At 40.9% G+C, this 12,839-nt stretch overlaps 1 pseudogene; it reads right to left on the bottom strand.

Annotated features, from left to right (window-relative positions):
• Positions 1–5,211: 5,211 nt before the first annotated feature.
• LOC131900122 (small ubiquitin-related modifier 1-like) lies at positions 5,212–7,428 on the bottom strand (annotated as a pseudogene).
• Between the last annotated feature and the right edge of the window lie 5,411 nt (positions 7,429–12,839).

Genomic DNA, 12,839 nt, shown 5'->3' with positions numbered 1-12,839 from the left:
GAAATAGCTTGTACTTTTATGGTGAATTGATTGATTTTTTTAACAGAGACTTCATGACCATTAAAACAGAAATGATGGTCTAAGAGGATAGATGCTGGGGCAACTAGATATCTATATGCAAAAGAATGAAGTAGGACTCTTATACCATATATAAAAATCTATCCCAGGCACAAAAACTTCAGAATTAAAGAGTTTGTAACCACAAAAGTCCATTGAGACCTGTCATTTAAAATGATGGACTCAATCCTTCAACGAAGATCAAAGGAAGGTTCTTTCATGCTCAACACAACTTGTTCAGATAGTGGCTGAAGATGCTGTGTAAGCTGCCAAGGGAGGGAAGGAACTGAGAGTCCCACCTGGCTGTAAAACCTTTAAACTGCCGGGCGGTGGTGGCGCACGCCTTTAATCCCAGCACTCAGGAGGCAGAGCCAGGCGGATCTCTGTGCATTCGAGGCCAGCCTGGGCTACCAAGTGAGTTCCAGGAAAGGCACAAAGCTACACAGAGAAACCCTGTCTCGAAAAATCAAAAAAAAAAAAAAACCTTTAAACTACAGTAATAATTAGATGGCAAGGTTCAATAGTGGCATTCATAGCTCGGTGGCAACTAATAACTGTCTAAATGGACTTAAGACCTGCTCAACAGGAGGGAAATCATACCTGGTACTAGACTACATTGGGCCAGTGAGATCACAGATCTTAGAGGAGAACCTACTACCATGACTTTCCTAAACTAGCATAATTCATACATATATGTATATACATATATATGTGTGTATAAACTAATTCATATACTTTATTATAAAAATTAAAACAAATTTAAAAATTGCCCACCAAAATTAACCAGACTAACCTGCTATTGCCACCTTACCAGCATCATTCCTAACTGTATTCTAAATATGCATCCTTCAAGGATAGGTGTACCTCCCATCTCCCATCAAACACCTTGGTCAAAATAGAGAGAGCAGCTGATCAGGGGGTTCTCAGCATCAATAGCTATATAAACAATACAACTCCTACACCCACGGACAGGGAACATTGTGGAAGAAGGAGCAGAAAAATTCTAAGAACCAGAGGGCTACACAATGTGCTATGAGATTGTTTCTTAGAAATGACAGGGCCCGGTCCCGCTGCCTGGATGCCTCCCAAACAGATCAAGCTAATCAACTGTCTCACTTATCCAGAGGGCCTGATCCAGTTGGTGACCCCTCAGCCAATGGTTCATAGTTCATGTGTTTCCATTCGTTTGGCTATTTGTCCCTGTGCTTTTTCCAATCTTGGTCTCAACAATTCTCGCTCATACAAACCCTCCTCTTTCTCACCAATTGGACTCCTGGAGCTCTACCTGGCTGTTTGGAACCTGGGGCTTAGGCAGGGACATTTAGCTCAGCCTGGGTGGAGGGGACTGGACCTGCCTGGATTGCATCTACTAGGCTGAACTCAATCACCAGAGGAGTCTTTGCCCTGGAGGAGATGGGAATGGGGGTGGGGCTGGGGGGAAGGCAGGGGGGAGGTGGCAGAGGGAAGGACAAGGGAATCTGTGGCTGATAAGTAAAATTAAATTAAATTATAAAATAAAAAATATTAAAAAAAGAAATGACAGGGAAGCTTTATCCATGATACCTTGACAAAACAGCTACCTAAACAAGATCTGAGCACAGACAGCATAACTAGACATGCTAACACGTAAGTGATTAACCTCACAGGCCTCACGCCTAGACAAACAACCATAGACAACTAAGGACTACTGAGATAGGGAGAGTTAATCTTTCCCAGGGAAGTTTAGACTAAAATCACTTAAAAACCTTAAAGACAAATTAGAAAATAAATCTGATCTTGAGAAAACCGAACAAGACAGAGCAAATCATGGAACGTAGTCTTGTGGGTAAAGTACAGTATTGGGTGGATCAACATTTTTAATAAGAGGAGACCCCAAAGGGCAAGAGAGAGAAAATATATTTGAGCAAATAACGATGGTGAAAACCTGCTTACGTTTTAAAAGATATGAGTACACATTTACAAAGCAGAGACGAGCCGAGGAGATGGCTCTCTGGGTAAAGTGTTTGCTTTGCAAACAGGAGCTTGTGTCCCTAGCAACCACATAAAAGCCTGGTATGGAGGGATACACTTGCAATCTCAGCTTTGGGAAATGCACAGATAGTTGACTTCCTGGGGTTCTCTGGACAGCCTGTCTACCCAATCATGGAACTCCGGGCTCAGTGAGGGACTTTGTCTCAACAAATAAGGTTGACCTTTGGTCTCCACGTGCACATGTACAGGCAAACACATACATACACACACATGCACACATACCCTGACACATGCCCACAGAAAAGTCAGAATGGGCTGAGTTACTAGAGAAAGAAAGCCGAGAACAATTGTTCAGAAAAGGGCTAGGTATGCTGGCTGTGCACAGAACTACTTCCCTGTAAATAGAGCGAAAGGTTGCTAAGTTTTGAGATATTTATACTGCCAACAAAACCAGAATGTCAGTTTTAAAAGACAGACTTCCATTGGACAAATTTGTTGTTGACAAACAGTGACATATCCGTGGTTTGTGTTTCTCAGACTGACTTAAATCTAGATGGATGCTGTGACTTGTTCATATCAATATATTGGGAAAGATCTGTATTAGATCTGTGTCAAGAACATTAAGAGGCAGAAATTCCCATCATTGCTTTTCTCATTTAGTCTGTTGGATATGGGCTATTCCAGAGCCAGAGGGTACAGAATAGTCAGTCCTAAGACAGGAAGGAGCCTGGACACCCGAATCACTAAGTGACAAAGATTCATAAGCCTCTTCACATCTTAAATGACATCGAGAAGAAAATAAAGGAAAAATGGATCCTTTTTTTTTCCAACAGCTTAGCCAAGCTAGGGAGAGAGAGACTCTGAATACATTTCCTCCTTTTCTATAGCAGTGTTAGAATTTTATAGAAAAAAGGATGAAACAAAACCCAGGAAATACACATATGTTAATTGAAGTTGTCACTGTTGTGTGAAATCTTTTCTGGGCAGTCAAATTCCTCCTCTAGCTAGAATGGCAGCTGTTTCTGTCCCCCTGGAATGGAATTCCTGGGAAAATTTTAATTCTTCAAGGTTCATAGTTTCAATAATCCGATAGCCAAAAAGAGAGGCACAAGAATCTCTCTTTATAATATCTTCTCTCCTGCCATGGAACTAACAAAATGATCCATCTGTCATAAACAACTGCTTTTGATTCATACACAAGAGTGAAACAAACTACTAATTTATTAAGCTGTAGAAATAGTGATAATGTTGATAAAACATTACTCAGAGATAGAAATGTACCAATATTGTCCCCCTCATGAAGACAAGGAAAGAGAGTCAGAGAAGGGTAAGGCACTCACTCAAAGGCACATGGGTATTTAGGTGTATAATTATTACTGTCTCCTCTGGACTGGGATTTTAGCTGCCTCCTGGGAAATGATTGTAACAGGGGCAGTGACAGCAATAGTGGCCTCTTTCCAAAGTTACTTAGTGTTGCAGCAGAAAGCCAGCCACAAGGTAAACAGAAAGCAATAAACAGATGTAATCAGAAAGCTTTACTGGGTTTTGAGAAGGAATCACCGGTTTCCCAGAAGCCAGTTAGGAAGTTGCAATATGATACTAGAATCCCAACATCTCCATCCAAAGGAAAGGCTTACAAATCCTCTGATGACACACTCATTGACTCTTGTGCTTGACACACACCAGTGGAAAGCCCAGAAGGGCATGTTTTTACAAGACAGAACGAAACACGACTCCATATGGATTGGAGACTCTAAGGGTGGCACAAAAGAGTGACCTAAGTAAGTGCGGTGCTGTGACAAGAAGCTGTTAGAACCTGGTAGCTGCTTGGAGAGGAAGACTGTTTTCTAGAGGGCTGTGCCTCTGGGAAGACTCCCCATGCTCTAGTAGATGGTTTTACACTCAAGTCTACACAGACAGTACTAAGTGTACTCAGGGAGCTTAAAAAACAAAGCCCATGAAATTTGGAAGGAATAGTGGTGTGGGGACTAGGGGGCAAGTTGGAGAGGGAGGAATGGGGATAGATTTGATCAAAGCACATGAAATTTATTGATAAAATTCTCAATACGAAAAATTAAATTGTGGTGATATATTGTACACTCTAATAAACTTTGCCTGAAGATCAGAGAACAGAACAAGCCACAAGATTAAATATAGAGGTCAGGCAGTGGTGGCACACATCTTTAATCCCAGTACTGGGAAGCACACATGCCTTTAATGGCTGGTCAGAGAAAGATATATATATATATAAGACGTGAGGAGACAGGATCTGAAGCCTTTTAGGCTGAGGAAGCTCATTCAGCTAGAGGTCTATGGGCTGAGACTTTTTCAGGCTGAGGAGTCCTAGAGGCAAGAGTCAGCTTGTTCCTTTGTCTCTCTGATCTTTCAGCATTTACACCAATATCAGGCTCTGAGTTTTTTATTATAAGACCTTTAGAAATTTGAGTTACTTTAAACGAAAGAGCTACGAGAACAATAAAGCTGGTATTGCCATTCCCAGCCAGCTCTGCATGCTGGAAACACTAATCTCTTCTCTCTGTTTTCTCTCTGATATCCTACACTTCCCAGAATCAGGGAAGAAATGTCCCACCCCCATGAGAGCTAAGTTGATTTTGCCTGTTCCTATCATTTACTTGTTTTGTGTCTCTATAATGATTAACCTTGCTGACGGAGATTTTGCAAGGGCTTGCTTTAGTCCTCTCCCCACTATGTCGTCACAAAAGTCATATTTGCTCTCCATCTGTTATGGACAAACACAAGGCCCCTTTGCTGGTTGTGAGTCTACAGTGCAGTCTACTGTGGGGAACCCCCCCTGCGAGATTGCTTCACTCCCTTCCTGACTCCAGGCTCCGTGTGTCCCCCTCCCCCACTCCCTGCCTGCAAGGAGCAGGACCAGGATCAGGATGCTGGGGGGTTTGAAGTCAAAGGTACCTGAGTACAAACCCTGATTCTATTAATTATCTCCTAGGCGAATCTGGCAAACTACATAATGCCTAGCCAGGTAACTTACAATAGATATCATGCTCAAAAGACATTTTGGATCATTACATAGGTAGAAGATAGGGACAGGGCACTTTTTCAGTTCAATTTTTCTCAAGGAGGAGTTTCAAAGTCTCAGAGAATCTAACAATTAGTTTGAGTATATCACTACATTTTTGATGTGCTAACATACATGCTAAGCTGTTAGCAGTAGTTAGGCCTGAATAGTAGAGGGCGAAAGAGGTAAAGGGGGAGATAGGGATATAAGGCATTTAAAATTGAATTTTGTATACCTTACTTTTTCTAAATAGAGCATGTGGAAATTATACTACTTTAAAACTATGGTTTTTTCCCCTTCCAAAAGCATTTTCTTAGGTAACTCATTTAAATAACCTCTCTATGTGAGCATTTTATCTGGCTGAAATCTCCATGGTTAGTCATTACAACCATTTTCTTGGGTGTGCCCTTGACTTGCTCTTTGAGTTATTTTCTATTACATGAGTGAGAGGCACAGTCCCACTGCTCCCTGAAGCAATCTGAGACCTTCTTTACAGCGACATCAACACAGCTGTAAATAGGATTATTGACTTCATCAAAGGAAAAAATGAGCCAATATGAACTGGAGTTGCAGTTTAGTGGGTGAATGTCTATGTGTAGGGGGTGTGGGGGTGCATTTGCGTGTGCATGAATGTGTAGATATCATAAATTAACATCTGGTGTCTTCCTCAATCACTTCTCTACCTACCTACCTAATTAATTTATTAATTAATTTTGAAACATGCTCTTATTATGTAGCCCCTGGATATCATGATACTTGCTAGGTAGGCAAGGCTACTGGCCTGAAGTTAACAGAGATGTGCCTCCCAACTGCTAGGATTAAAGATATGCATCACCATGCCTGGTTCAGCCACCTTATTTTTTTTTTTTTAGATTGATCTTTCTCTGAATCTGGGGTTTACAGATTCAGCTACACTGATTAGTCAGTAACTCCCTGAGGTCCTTCTCCAGAACTGGGATTATGAATTTGTGATCCTCAGCTCTGTCTGCACGTGTGCTGGAGATCTGAACTCAGGTCCTCATGCCTGTGTGGCAAGCATTTTGCTGACTCAACCATGTCCCCTGCACTAAAGCTGGAGTTTATTAAGAAGAGGTTTTTGAAATAGACAGAAACACAGGCGTTAGTAAGAAAGAGCGTTCCTGGAAAGAAAAGAGGCACCCAAGTGCACATCTTGACTATTTAAGGAAGAGTCTTAACTATCTTAGCAGTAACAAAATATGCAGTTTTAGAGGCTGTCAAATTACATTTCAAAGGGTTGCTAAGAGAGTTTTCCCCCTCTTTTTTCCATTTTCCTTCCTTTTTATGGTTTTTAAAAATATTGTTTATTTTTAATGAAGTTGGTACAGACGATGTCTCTAAAAACTCATGTCCTGGGCCAAAAAGTACAAACAGGATCAAAAGGAGCAGTGTCTGTTTCATACACTTCTGCATGAGTAACTGCTTTACTAACTGCTGATGAAAATTAGACTTTCCTGGCCCTTCAGACAGCTTGTCTTACTCTTTTTTTCTCTCTCTCCAGTGAAGCCATCTTTGGAGTTGTTGTTACTTTCACTGTATCCGTCATCTTGACTACAAATACTATACTCTTCTTTTGGTCCAGACCCTCAGATTTTACAAGGAGCTTCAAGTTGAGGAAAGGTCATTTTCCCACAGTTTACTTCTCCGAAAGACTTCCCTCTTCCACTGAAAAATCACAGTCCAGGAGTGAAGCAACTGCATGCTGGAACTTCAGGGCCAATTGGGAGGTCATGGGAAAGCTCCCACTGGCCGCTCTTTTTATCATCACAAACCTGGAAATGAATTGTCCTGAAAAGGGTGGCCTCTCTGTGCACACACAACAATTTTTTTTCTAAAGGGAGAAGGGAGTTATTAAGGGAGCTGAGGTTTGATCACCAAAATGCAGCACAACAAAAACAACCATTAATGAATATTGAACACTAGAATTCAGATTAGTAGATGTTCTAAAGAGCTGGAGTGTCAGGATTCTGTTTTCATTTTGAATATCACATTGTAAAAGAACCATTTTTAAAAATAAAAACGGATTGAGAGAAAAGGAAAAAATAAAGAGAATTGTCTAAACTGTCCAATGACGCTCCCTCATCCCCTGTTTGTTCTTGATGAACTTCAGCCCCATTCCCAGTTCTTCCATTCCCAGTTGTTTTGGAGTATGCTAATCAATAATTCTCTCTCTGTCAAAGAGAAATCCGAGTGAATTCAGTGGAACTCCTTGCCTTGACACTGTGAGTCTGAGTTTCTTGAGATGTGGTGTCATTTTCACCCCAATAACTTTGAGTTGAATGTATTCCCCTTCCTTCTTGTCCCCCTAAGTCCTCAGTTGAAGGTTTTACCTCCTGGTCAGACATGGTGACAGTGGCTTTATTGGGGGTCTCTTGCCCCACAGTGGCCTCTGGCAGGCAGACTCTCACTCTCTATTTTCCTTCATTTTTCAATAAGTGAAATTACAAGGTGTCTTCAGGGTTCTGTATCTCGGATTGTTTTGTAATCTGATAAACCATGGGTCACAAGGGTTGTACAAAGGTGTGAAGTAAAGGCATGTCCTTTATTGCAAATGAGATTTCTTAATGAGATTCTTAGAAAATTGTAGGTTTACTGCTGGGAAAGAAGAAAGACCATATATCACTTAGGTCTTAAGCATAGTATATTGGTGTTTTAACATGGTTATTTAAAATAGGTTTCTTTAAAAAGTTTTATTTGTTTTTATTTTATATGTGTCTTAGTTATTGTTCTATCACTGTGAAGAGACATCGTGACCATAGCAAGTCTTGTAAAAGAAAGCAATTGATTGGGACTTGCTTCCAGTTTCAGAGGTTTAGTCCACTGTCATCATGGTTGGGAGCATGGCAGCATACAGGCAAATATGGTGCTGGAAAGGTAGCTGAGAGCTATATCCCAATCCACTGGAAGCAGGCAGAGACTCTGGGTTGGGTGTGGGTATTGGAAACCTCCAAGCCAACTTCCAGTGACGCATCTCCTCCCAGAAGGCTACACTTTCTTCAACAGAGACATACCTCCTAATCCTTCCCAGACAGCTTATCAACTGGAGACCAAGCTTGCAAATACAAGAGCCCATGGTGGGGTATGTGTGTGTCAATCTAACTCAAATAATCACATTCCATTTCCTGGCCTCATTAGGCCTGTTGCTGTGTCTTAATACAAAATGTGCTCAGTTCCAGTGCAAAGGTCCCCAAAGTCTTTCTCAGACTCAGCACTGTTTAAACGTCCAAAGTCTATTCTGAGACTCATGGAAATCTTGTAACTGTAATCCCCTGTAAAATCAAAATAAAAGACCAGATCACTTATTTCCAACATACAATAGCACAGAATATACATTACCATTCCCAAAGGTAGGAAAGGGCACATAATGAGGAAATATTGGACCAAAGCAATACTGAAAATCATCAGGGCAAATTACAAATTCTGTACTTTCATGTCTGATGTCAAAATGCTCTTCAGACCTCCAACTCCTATCTATTAGAGCATATTTCTCTTTCCTGAGCTGGTTTCACACCAACTGTACTACTTTACTTGACAGGTATCCCAGCATTCTGGCATTTCCAACATCTTAGAGTCTTGGAAAGCTTCAACTTTGCAGCTTCATGCATTGGCCTCTTTGAGCCTCAGCAGCTTTCCTTAGACATGGAGGGAGATTGCACAACCTCTTTCTTTATTCTTGACTCTAAAGTCAGAACTAAGTGGCCCCAAAGCTGGAAAATTCCGCTGCAACCTAGGACTGAACCTTGAGCCCCTGGATTACTTGTATTTGTCTAAACTTTGCCTTGTTGAGCATGAACATTTCCACCACCCCTGAAGCGTTCCTTCAATTCTTTTATACAAGTTGGAAATTTAGCTGTGATGACCTTGCCACTCCTTTTATTCCATTTAGGATCAAGCATTTCTTTAAACTTTTGATCTCCTTGAGCACAGGATTTAGCTCGAGCATCACTCTTCCCGGTGTCCTTTTTCTCTTCACACTGCACATTTTGTATTTCTCCTCGTCCCACTTGCATTGTAGATCTGCATCAGAGTGATTTCTACTAACTACATGATGGTACTCAATATTAGGCTGCCTTGAAATCTCCCCTGCTAATTCCATGAATCCAAAGTTCTTCAGTTTAGCCTCTGGCTGAGGACAAGGGCAAATAGAAGCCACATTCTTTATCAAAATATCACAAGAATAGTCTCTAGGCCACTCACCGATATTTTTCCTCTCTGAAACTTCTTGTACTGTGCTGTTACTGTCCACGTTTCCCTTAGCACCCCTGTCTATGCTCCTACTCAGATGGTCTGGTCCAGTAAGCCCAGCTTAAAGAATTCAACAGTTTTTTTTTCTAGACCAAATTCCTTGGGTGGGGGTGGGAGGCAGTTAGTGGTATGTAGTGGTTTGAGTAAGATTCACACCCATAGGCTCATGTATTTGCACGATGGTCCTCATTAGTGTGCTGTCTGGGAATGACTAGGAGGGTATGGCTTTGTTGAAGGAAGTGTGGCCTTGTTGGAGGATACGTGTTACTGGGAGTGGGCTTGGAGCTTTAGAAAGCCCATATTCATCCCAAGGTCTCTTCCTCTCTCCTTATCTGCTGCCAGTGGATCAGGGTGTAGCTCTCAGCTACTTCTCTAGCATATGTGTGCCTGTGTGCTGCCGTGTTTCCCACCAGAGTGATCACGGACTCACCCTCAGAAACTATAATCAAGGCCCTGATTAAATGCTTACTTTTATAAGAGTTGTCTTGGTCATGATATCTCTTTACAGCAATACAACAGCAGCTAACATAATACATATGGGCCTTTCACCTGCATATATGTCTATGGACCATGTATGTGCAATGCCTGTGAAGGCCACAAGAGGGCATCAAATACTCTGGAACTAGAATTACAGATGTCTGTGCACCACCTGTGGGTGTTGGGAACAAAAGCAGGGACCTCTGCAAGAGAGGCATGTGCTCTTCTCAGCCATCTTTCCAGTTCCTAAAATACTTTCAGATAAAAGGAATATTGTCTCTCCATAGGCAACCTTCCAGCAAGTGTTATCAATGATGGTGGAACTGTTGACACTCAGCTGGCAATAGGCGCCCCTCTTCCAGGGTTAAGCGCTCCTTTCCCTTTTCATGTTTCGGTTTCCCAGTGTTTCTATCCTGCTTCAAAGGTATCTGACAGAAACAACTTAAGAGTGGAAAATTGTACTTCACAGTCTCAGGGTATTTCAGATCATCACAGCAAGGAGGTCCTTGACAGCAGTGTCCACAATGGTCATCATGGCAGAAGAGTGTGGTGTCGTCTTCTTTCACAGGGGCAAGAATGAGGGGCTGGCTGAAAACTTTGAAAGGCTTTCCCCTAGTTACTAAATCTACCAGCAAGGTTCCACCTTCTAAATATCCAATAGCCTCCTAAAATAGTGACACAATCTGGGTACAACTGTTCAACATATGAGTATGTTGGGGACATTTTAGATTCAAAATAACACTTGCTAAGTACTTTGTCCTTTGAGTACACTTAGGTAGGAAAGTCTCAAAGTTTATTTAATTGTACTTTCTTCCATGCCCCTACCTAAAATCATTACTGGAGAAAGTGTTGCCCAACAATAAATTGATAACCTCATATTTAAAGTAAGCTTTAATGCTGTGAGAAGAACATTATATTTTTACTCATCCATTAAATATTTTTTACAGTCTTCTGACTTCAAACTTCCCACAAAATGGAGAATTTTTAGATTTATCACTACTGCTAGCTACTTAGCAACACCGTATCCATATCAACTAATGCTTATTTTAACTATGAACTTCCCTTACTCTTGTCTAAAATCAATGGCTGCAACCATTATTTATTATTATTATTATTATTATTATTATTATTATTATTATTTTATATCCTTTTGTGTACTTTTGCCTTGGGCTATATCTATTTTTCCTTTCTGTATCCTGAGCATTTTTTTTTTTACTTTAGTATGCCATTTCAATAAACATACATATATCCTATCTTGTTCTGTCATATAGGGAACTGTCTCATGACGTCACTTCCTTATTTTTTTACATCACATTCTTTTAATCAATTTGCAAAGCAGAAATTAAAAGTTTAACAGCAGGGGCTGGAGAGATGGCTCAGCAGTTAAGAGCACTGTTCTTTCCGAGGTTCTGAGTTCAATTCCCAGCAACCACAGGGTGGCTCACAACCATCTGTAGTGAGATCTGGCACCCTCTTCTGGCATGGAGGCAGAACACTGTATACATAATAAATAAATCTTAAAAAAAAAAAAAAGTTTAACAGCATTTGAGTCTGCAACTTCCCCCTTTCCACTAATTTTATCTTACTATCCCCAGAGCTGTTACATTACATTTGGAGCCTGGGCCTGTAGATGTAACCAACCATCTTATTAAATAAGAAACACAGAACCAATGCAAAGAAGAAAGCCAAGAAATCAGAGCTAAGAGCATTACCCGTCTGCTGCAGCTAGCCTCTTCAGCCAAGAGAGACCTACTTTCTGTGTGTTTGTCTTTAAATAGGTTTTCTGTTCTGCCTTCTCATTGGTTGTAAACCCAACCACATGACCGCCTCGTCACTGCCTGTTTGTACAGACCTCCAGATTTTCTAGGGGTTAGACCATGTAAAGATACAAATATGGAAGTTTACTTAAGTGTCCTCACAGGCTCAAATAATTGAAAGCTTGGTCCCCAATTCCTGGTACTGTTTAGAGAGGTTATGAGGAAGTGCAGCCTCGTTGGAGGAAGTTCATCATTAGAGTAGGCTTGGAAGCTTCATAGCATCAACCTACTTCTAGTTTTTTCTCTTTCCTGCCTGTTAATGGAGATATGAGCTATGAGTTTCTTGCTTCTGTCAGCATGTCTGTCCCTTCCTGCCAAGCTTCTGCCATGATAGACCCTTATCCCCCTAGAACCCTAATCTGAAATAAACTCTTTCTCCCATAAATTGCTTTTGGTCACAGTGTTTTCTTATAGTCACAGAAATGTATCTGATATAAGTAATGGTGAATAGCAAGGAAAGAAGATTTATTCAATGTGGTCACAATGACAAGAAGAACAAAACAAGTGGTCCAGTGATGCCTTATTTCTCCCAGATCCATCTCTGGGCCACTAGCGTGAGGTTCAGCTTTATATAGGATGTAAGACAATGCATAACTAAGCATTCCTGGTCAGGATCTGATCTTCCTCATCATTAATCCATAATCAATACATCATCATCTACATGAAGTTGTCAGCCCTATGTCAAATCATTTTCTGGCAAGACAAGTAGGCCCTGTGCTGGGCCTCAGAAGCCAGACCTTTTCTTTCATATTGGGAGGCTCCTAAGGAAGTTCCAATTCCTTGAGGTCAATTGTCTCTCTAGTCTAATAGCTGAAGGGAGGGGCACAAGTGTCTCTTTTTCATGATCTTCACTCCTGCAAAAAGATTTACAATCTCATCTCATCTCGTCTCGTCTCCTCTCATCCCATCCTATCCCCTGTCCCTGCCCCCATCCTACCATCTCATCTCATCTTGTCTTTATCTCCACCACTACTTTACCTGCCCTCCATGTGTATATTCATATTTTACTACAATTTACATGAAGTAAGATACTTGTATTTGTAGTACACAGTTATATAAGTTTTCACACATGCGTACAGTTTCAAAAGTCCACCTTCAAGTTGAGAAATAATACAATCCACCCAGAGAGTTCCCACAGTTTAATCGAATCTTAAATTAAATTTAACTGTATTCAATATTTCATGGACAAATCCTTTCACGTCTAAATTCTTTATTGC

The sequence above is a fragment of the Peromyscus eremicus genome, chromosome X, assembly GCF_949786415.1.
Source record: "Peromyscus eremicus chromosome X, PerEre_H2_v1, whole genome shotgun sequence".
Lineage (NCBI taxonomy): Eukaryota > Metazoa > Chordata > Mammalia > Rodentia > Cricetidae > Peromyscus > Peromyscus eremicus.
This window is presented reverse-complemented; position numbering and strand designations above follow the sequence as displayed.